Here is a 9,739-nt window from a genome sequence, read left to right on the forward strand (position 1 = left end):
CACTTATAGGATGATTTACAGACATTCTAATAAACACAGCAGCCAGATCAGCCTTGTGCTACTTTCAAACAACTGAATTTTAAAAATAAAAATCTTGGGTAGAAATTTTTTAAGTATATTTTTGTGGTTTATGCATAGAAATATTCAATTTTTCAGGCTGTAGGACTTTTGAGTGCAAAAAAATAAATGAAACTTACTTGGAAATTTTAAAGTAAATCATATCCATCTCTTTTTGACTTTCATTAGCTCTGGAAATGTTTTATGGACAAAGAAGTTGGTCTATTTAAATAAAAGAAATAAAAGAAAGTAAAGTACTATACAGAAATGCTGAATCCTAATCCTGTTTAGAAATGTGTTTAATCCTAATTCTGATAAGAGGTCTTATTACCATGGTCAAATCATTTCACTTCCTGGACCTCAGTTTTCTTAGTCTTCAAATGCAAGTTAGTGTTAAGCTTCCTTCAAGGAGTCTTTTAGGATCACACATCATTATACTATATAAGGAGCCTTCTCTACAAAATACATAAAACTTTATTTTTACTCACATTGTCATTTTAATATCCCAAATAGAGCCTTGAAATTTTTACTTAAATCCCTCAGTTGGTTGGAATTACTTGCTCCTAGTAACATTTACTATTTTTTTTTTAAAAAAACACTTGTTAAACTTTATCTCATCAAAAAATGTTGAGACTATTTTAACCTCCCTACTGTGAACCACCAAACTATTTTGACTTATTTAGCTGTTACTATTTAAAAAAAAAAAAAAAAACTTGTTAAACTTTATCTCATCAAAAAATGTTGAGACTATTTTAACCTCCCTACTGTGAACCACCAAACTATTTTGACTTATTTAGCTGTTTCCTGACAATTTTAAAAATGCTTTCACTTTTACAAAAATTCAGTTGAAATATATTATCTGCATAAATAAGACACAAGGTAAAACTAGACATAATAATATGTATTGAACATTTTGTTTTCTGTGCGCAGTAAGGACACTTTGCTATTTATTGTCCAGCTACTGAAAGATAGACACTTACCACTCTGCCTGCCTTATAATGCCTTTGATATTTACAACAGAGGAACAGAGGAGGGACTATGATTTTTCTTACAGTCAAAACCGGCTGCTATTTTTCTCTCTAGAGAAAAATATTGATGGTCAAACTGTAATGAATGTTCATATGAAAGTGGTCTAAAAAAGTTTGTAATGCACCACTTATAAAATTAGGTGTTCATAAACTATTTTGTTAGCTGAGGAATGCATATCCTTATTTAATGAATATTTCCCTTAAACTTCTCTGATCTCAGTATATTGAAAAGTAGAAATTAGTCCACTTTTTTGATGTTGGGCTGTGTGTAAATTTGCTTTATTTAAAAAATGCACTGGGAAAAGACATTTAAAAAGAAATAGAAGTTCACTTTTAAAGGAAAAAGAAACGTATTTTAGCAGTTAGAAATATTTTTTACATAAGTAAAAGGCAGATAGTGTGCTAGAAAGTCAAGTAGATGAACTGTCTACTTTAAGGTAATGAATCCTAACCAAGAAATATTAGAATTTTTTTCCTTCCAGTTATCTAAATTTATGTAATCTTAAAAAATATATGGTTATGTTCATTCAAAAAGTACTTTGATATAAATTTCATCCATATTTGTGGGAAATATAGGCATGATTATGAGATATAGGGCTTCCCTTCAAGACTTTTGTACTAACATGGGAACCTCTAAAACCACTGAGTATTAAAAACAAGTAGGGAAAAAACTAAGTTCTACGAAGCGATGTAAGTAATGATTGGAGTCGGAATTGAAAGGGAGATAATTATACTTCTGACTGGGAGGAGTCAATGGAGGAGAGTTCTGTGAGTTAGCCCTTGAAAGACAAGCAAGATTTTGTTACACAGGGAGATTAGCTATTGTGGTCTACTCGGAACCAATGTAGGTGTAAAGTTGCAGAGATGTGAGCATCTAGAGGGAATCTGAGAATAAACCAATAGAGGGAGAGGGACACAGCCATTAGAAAAGCAATTAGGACAGTATCATGGGAAGTACTGAACTTCATCAAAAGAACTGGAATTTTATTTTTCATAACAAAAGACAATTTTGGGAGGGGGTTGGGCAGGTATGTAGACAGCAGAAGTGAAACACACAGTAGGGCTGGAAGGAAGGGTTAGAAAGAGAAACAGAATCCCTACGTTCTGTTTGTCCATCCTGTGTTCCCAGCTGACTGGATGGTGCTCGCTAACCTAGAAGGTGAGTCTCCCTCTCAATTCACTGATTTATATGCCAGTGTAATCTGGCAGCCCTCTCACAGACTCACCCAGGAACAGTGCTTCCCCAGCCACCCAGGCATGCCTCAGCCCAGTCAAGGTGACACCCAAAATGAACTGTCACAAATATTTGTTGAAAAATTTGTAATCTGTGTATTTTAACTTAAAAATATAACATAATTTAGTTTTGTGGACAACTAAACAATATAAAAATACATAGAAGAATGTTCTAAAGTTAAAAAAAAATTAGGTTACAGAAGGCCATGTCCTTTTTACACAACATAAAAGCCAAATTAAATACAAAATTTTTGTTTTTAAAAACATCAGAGACCCGTAAAAACAGAGAGAATTACATGAGTAAAATTTCCAGTCACTTCCTTCCTAAAGAACAATTCCAGATTCTAATCTGGGACTGAAAATTGGTCTTCCCATGCAGAGGAAGTCATTGCAAGAGAAACTGGCTTCTGCTGCTTGTCTGGCAGAACGTAAACCATTTGGATCTCAAAACAAGGCCACATTTTCCCCACCATGCATGGATGGAATCTGGGTCATTTAGGACGTAGGGGATTTCTAGCAGGTAGGCTTGAAATTTCCCATAGTTTCTCATTATCTAGATAACCACGTCATACTTCAGGAATGGCGTTTGTGTCAGATTTATGGGTAGTCACCTCAAAATATTTGCCAACTTTTAAAGCAGTATGATAAGCCAAAGAAAAAGCTCAAAACCTCTAAAGAAAAGACTAAATGTGTCCTAAGTATTCTGTTGAACTAGTGTGAGGCAGTAAGATTAACCAAAAGCACAGCAGGAAATGTCTGAGATACAGAGAGGGACCAGAAGCCTACTGTGTCTTCCCCTATCTGATTATCCACACTGCCAAAAGGAGAGGCACTGGGCAGTTTCTGGCAATTATGAAAACAATTGCTGTGGGGACCAGCAGTTAGCGTGATGGCTATGTCGCTGGACTCCCACGTAGTCGACGGCGGTTCGTGTCCCGGACCCGGTGGCTTAAACTCACGCCGGGCGCATGTGCATGCGTGCCCAGGATCCCGAGAGGAGAATAGAGGAGAAGGAAAAACCTCTAAAAAAAAAAAACACACACACAATTGCTGCCGATATTTGCAGGCAAGTCTTTGGGTGATCATGACTTTTCATTTTTGGCGAAATACCTAGAAGTGGGATTGATGGTTCACATAATGAATGCATGTCTAACTTTACAAGAAATTCCAAACTGGTTCCCAGACTCCCTGTATTATTTTGCATTCATATTAGTAATTGTACAATGTTTCTTGCTGCTCTGCATCGTGGTCATCTCTTGGTATCAGTCTTTCTAATTTTAGAAACTCCTATGGGTGTGTATTGGTAGCTCATTGTGGTTTTATTTTGCATTTTCTCTTATAACTAATAATGGTAAGCATCTTGGATGGTATTACATGCCATGGTGAGATGTGTTTTATAAACTGCATTTACAAAACATTGCCACTGATTTTTGTTAATTTATTTGTCTTCTTATTAAACCATGGTCAATATATTCTGAACACTATTGCTTTATTGAATATATGTTCAGTAAACGTTTGCTCTTCTAATCTGTGGCTACTTTTTCATGATCTTAACGATGTTTATGGAAAGGAGAGTATATTAATTTTAACTGTAGCTTACCGATTTTTATGCTTCTATTTTGTGCTTTATGTGGCCTACCTAAACACGGCATCATTAGGAGTCTGAAAAAGTAATCCATGAAAGAGAAGGTACTTGCAGAATAACTTCCGAGTATAAGACTCATAGCATCTAATAAGTGCCCCGATAAATCACCAAGAAAAAGACAACTCAATGGAAAAATATTTAAAAACATGAGCAAACTCCTTTAGAGAGAATAATAGCCAAATGGCCCATACACGTTAGAAGAGATGTCCAGCTGTGTTAGTCATCAAGTAAATACAACTTAAAGTCACTTTAGGATACCACTACGTACTTACAGAATTGCTGACTGAAAACAAAATAAAACCAACAAAAGATATTCAGACACATAACTAGTGTTGGCAGGGATGCAGCGTAATCAGAATACTTATACAATGTTGATGGTGTTGTAAATTGCTAAGATGTCTAGAAGACCTTCTGCAGAGTGTACTGAAGTTAAACACACATGCGCTCTGGGAGCCATTGATTCTTTTCATGTGTAAATGCCCAGCAGAAATGCAAACATATATTCATCCAAAAATGAGTAGCACGTTTACAGGAACATGATCCAAAATGGCCCAAACTGAAAGCTACCCAAATGTCAATCCACCTTCCCAGTATGGAAAAGTGAAATGTACTACCCTCAGTGGATTCTCAAACAACAGTGAGAAAGGACCACTGACAACCACACATCACCACACGCATAAATCTCACACACAGAATTGTGAGTGAGAGATGCCAGAGTACAGACGCTAGGACTCCATTTATGAAAAACAGAACTAGAAAACTACTTGAGTTGGTGAAGTCAGGTTGCGGTTTAACCTTGATATGGGATAGGTGGCTGGTTATATGGTCACGTTACGTTTGCAAGAATATTGTCAAATGTGCCCTGTGGTGTGTGATTTTATTTGTATGTAATTTTTTTTATAACAATTTGAAACAACTTAAAATTTTACTTCTGTAAAAAAAAGTAAAGTGGTAAAGATCTTGAAATATTCACCTCGCTGTGTATTTGATCCCATTAATTTTACTCTTCTGTATTTAAAAATGTAACAATTCAATATTTAAATCAAAGAAATGATTCACATTCAAATAAATAGTAATACTGACTATTAAAAATGCAAATATATAAGTTGTTTAAAGTCTTGACAAACTATCTTTATTTTATCTACAGACCAGTATCACTTGCAAAAATGCCATGCCTTAACCATTCTTTTTCTTTTCTTGATCCAATTATTGTAAAGACATTTAAATGAAGGAGTAGGCAATGGCATAGTAGTTACTTTGCTGGGCTCCCACATGGCTGACCATGGTTCAATTCTGGGACATGGTGGCTTGAAGATCACACCAAGTGACTGGGCTTGCGTGTCCAAAATCCCACGAGGAGACTGCAGAAGGGGTTGCCATGGTCGTCCCTCCAGGGTTGATTTCTCACTTTCCCTCTCATTGTCTCTGTCTCTCTCTGTCTCTCTCTCTCTGCCTGGTGAGTGCATGTACCCTAAGGCAAAAACCTCTAAACTGGACTCGCAGTGAAGATTTTTGTCTTTCTTCACAATAAGAAAGATACAGAATTTTTGAAGCCCTGGGGATAGATCATCTTCTGTTCTTTCCTTTTTTCTTTTTTTCCTTAATGTTTTGTAGGCCTTGGAAACAGGAGTGGCAATTGTGAGGCAGCGTTATCGTTTATCATCATTCTATCCTCACTATTAGCCTCGCCTTGTTAACCTCCCTTGATTTTACCGTATACTACAGCACGAGCTTACTGTCTTCATTTGGTCCTTTGCTTTTTTGTTGAACGTCTGTTTGCTCAGCTCCCCACAAGCGTACTAAAGCACAACTTACATAAACCTAGGAGCTTCGTTTTATTGAATTTAGCATTTTAATCTTGAAAGAAAAATGACTGTTACACATGAGTCTATTAAAAATACTTACAGAATGAAAGAATAACTATTATACCAAGTTCTCAAAGTGTATACTTAGAGTATCCTCCCATTTCTTTTCTAAAAGCGCTGCCCTGGTGTTGACAATTCTATGAAAATCCAGTCTAACATCTCACCAAAAAATGTGCAAAAGTTGTTCCTTAATTTTAAAAGTGTAATTTTGCAACTAATTTTTAGTAAAATATTTTATTTTCCTAATTTTCAGGAAAATAAAATATTTCATTATTTATATTTAAAGATATTCTTTTTTTTTATGTTAACAATACATTCAGCAAATGTATTATACCAGTGACTGGCTTTCTTATAAAACTAGTTCTAAAATATGTTTACCTGAATTATTTGGGGGACAAATTTCTGGAATGATGTTGTGTCTTATTCAGTCTAAAGATTATTTGCTTGCTTATAAACTTAGTAAAACTTTACAGATGGGTGTGTCGTCTGCAAGTGTGTGGGCAGTTGCATTACCTTGCACTCATTTCTACGTGGCTCCTAGTAACTTGTATTTCATTTTTAAATTAAGGCAAAATAGCAGTAAGTCAAAGACTTTTTTGAAAAAAAAAATCCTGAAATTTCACAAAAGGTAACGGTTTCTTATAAAATTGATATGACTAAAATATAGAGATGACTGAATATGCCTTGGGAAATAGAGTGGGTTGTCGTGTTAGATATTCTTTTGAATGCCGTTTAAAAGTGAAAGGCACTGACATGTTTTAGAGGACAAGAATCTAACTTATGCTTGAACTCAGGTGTTACAGCTGAAGATTGCCACCCACTTGAAGAGGTCGTTCTGTTACTTAACATACGGTAAGGTAAGAGACGAGAATCCAAAGCTCTTCACAACTCGTTTGTATGTACCTACATGATAAATTAATGCCACAAATTAACACAATATTTGGATCCTTCTATAACTTTAGCATCGTGCAGTAATTGAATAGGAACCAAATACGTATTTCTTTAATAAACACTTTAACACTCTAGTGAAATACGATCAGGCATGCCTCGCTTACTGACGGTGTTCTGTCCCCACAACTAGGTCGTTAAGTGGATTGGTCAATACAGGAGGAGCTTAGGGTGAGTATCTTGTGTGCGGTAGCACCATCAGGTGGGCATTTTTTCAGTAGATATCCCATGAGACTACACTAAAATAATGTAATTTGATTCACAGACAAAACACCATGAGATAATTACCAGAAAGCGACAAGACACCTCACAGCTCGAGAATATAAAAACAGCGTCACCGTTTTTAGTTATTCTGAATACTACTAAGGATGTACATTGAAGTACAAATTTATAAACAAATATATACTCTTCCTGGGTCCACCAGATGGCATAATGGTTACGTTGCTGGACTCGATGGCTTAAAACTCATGCTGGGTGAGTGTGCGTGCGTGCCCCAGATCGCAAGAGGAGAATAGAGGAGAAGGGATTGCGGCATGGCCATCCCCCCTGGGGGATGATTTCTCACTTTCTGTCTCTCTGTCTCTCTGGTGAGCACATGTGCCTTATAGCAGAAATATCTGAAAACATGTACATGTATAGTCCTGCGTGGCTATGAATGCTCCTCACAGTGAATGCTCACTGACTGAGAGTAAGAGAGAGACTGAGACGTGGGGTTCCCTGTGCTGGAGAACTGCTCATAAATCGGAGTGGTCTTCAAGCAGGGAGGTCGTTAAGTGAAGAGTGGTTGTAATGCAACCTACAAACAATTTTGAAAAACAGTAGAAAGAATAATATATTCATTCAAATAATCACTCTTTCTTATCTACACACCGGCAGTGTCTAAGACAGCCAGATACCTGAGTAATATTGTGTATTGAAAGTTTTTATGATCATCCAAACGTTTCCTAACCCTTCCATCAGACCCTGTGTTTATGGCTTTTCCTCACTAGGTTTTTGTGTAATTAATGTCCATACAATCTGTATAACAATAGCAAGTCCAGGCAGGCGACTGTGCGGTGATGTTTAAAGAAACCAATGCCAGGTACTGCTTCACTCTAGAAATCCTTACGTATTTGATTCAGGGTCCGTTCTGGGAAATACCCTGGGTTCACACCCCAGGACCTCTGTGAGCAGGCACGCATGCCTTTGTCAGGCTGATAAGGGGGATGGGGGTGCTGACGTGGTTCGGCGACGCGGCAGAGACGTCTGTCCCTGTGCTCGTCTTTCTCCCCCACCCTCTTTGCCTCTCTTTCATGGAACAAAGAAATAAATATGCTTTAAAAAATAGAAAGTCCTCTTCAAAAACTAGCAGACCACTCTTGTGACTGACCAGGATCAGGGACATGGGCAGACATCGGGCTGAGATCCGTGTGACCGCGTCACTGCCTGTCCTCTAGACTGGGGACTGATGTCCCTGCCTGGAGACAGGAACACCACATCAGTGAGTCCTGTGCTGATGGTACTGATGGAAAGAAGGTAACAATGCCAGTGTTGTTCTCAGTAAAAACTGGGGGAGTCATGACGCGTCAGGAATTCAATCTTCCTTCAAGGAAGAACTTGGTGTCCACCTGCAAGGAGTGAAGTTACCTGCTGCTTCAGGAACTCAGAACCTTCAAGATCCATGCCTGCTTCTCTGGTGCAGCCCAGAATGTCCTCGTCAGCCCTGCCAGTAACCGAGTGAGCGACAATCACAGGACCAGGCCGCTGAGCCCAGGCAGGGCCTCCTGAGTGGCGATCTTCACTGCCTCCGACCAAGTCTAGGAAGACCTGTCGGAGCTGCATCCTGCCCAGGCACCTCTGCGCAGTCCTGCCTTCTCTTCGCGTTCTCTTCACCAGTGTCAGATGCAAATCACGGTCTGGAGGCTGTCCCGCCAGATCCTAGCCCTCTCCTTTACATCTGTCCTAAGCGCTGCCTGTTCCAGGAAAACTTGGGCTCTCACATCAGCTCACCACGTCTCCCATTTTAAACATGTAAATTTGCACTCGTATAACCTTTCTTGTGGCTGTTGTGGATTATGCTGGTTAATCACATCAGGTTCTTGGTTATCAGATAGCTCCGTCCTTTTTGCCTTGCCTAGAAAACCGTGGCCACCCCACGTGGGACAGCACCTGTTCGGGCCTCGTGTCCTGGGTGTCTCGCTCTTCAGCTGTGCTGCATCATTCGTGCCCATGAGCCTATCCCAGTGCCAGGCTCTCCTGGCTTCCTAGGAGAATCACTTGAGTGACTCTTAAAAAAATGGACGCCAGATCCTACCTCATTCTAGAAATTCTTATGAATTTGATTCGTGGTTGAGTCAGGCTTGAGGAGCAGTGACACATTCACTGGGGAGGAGAGGATCCTTTTGGAAACTTACCAACCTTTCTCATGCGTGGAAAGCCAAAGAGCAGAAAGCATTTGCTTCAATATCTGCCACTTATAAAGCCCCCAGGAAGAGCGCCAGCTTCTAGAACCGAGACTCAGTTTGGACATTCCAGTTCGTGCATTTTGGCCCATGTCAGAAGTCCTAGGAAATAGGGATGAGGCGTCCCCCCAAAGGCAGGGCTATCGGTAATGCTGACAGTGACTCGGAAACATAGCATAACCTTGGGAAAAATTGATCTCTTCAAATCAATCTGTATTTTTCTTGTTATTAAAGAACTCCAAAGACAACTTTTTTATTTCTTCTTATAGAATTAACGATGTCAGGCTTAAAAAAAAAAAATTCTCACTCTCTCCTTTTATTTGATTTTGTGCTATTTTTAGTTTGTCCCTGTGTTTTCATAGGTTACCTCATGCCACTTTTAATTAAGCAGTAATAAATGAAAAGGACAGGGCTGACTGCCAGCACGAATCACGATGGCCTAATCCTCTGAACTTCCGATGGGGCCGCCACTTCCTGAGGAGGCGTTCCTTGGTCTGCGGCTTGTGTGTTCCCCCCGGTAGA

Source organism: Tupaia chinensis, unplaced genomic scaffold (assembly GCF_000334495.1).
Source record: "Tupaia chinensis unplaced genomic scaffold, TupChi_1.0 Scaffold139331_1, whole genome shotgun sequence".
NCBI classification, from domain to species: Eukaryota; Metazoa; Chordata; class Mammalia; order Scandentia; family Tupaiidae; genus Tupaia; species Tupaia belangeri.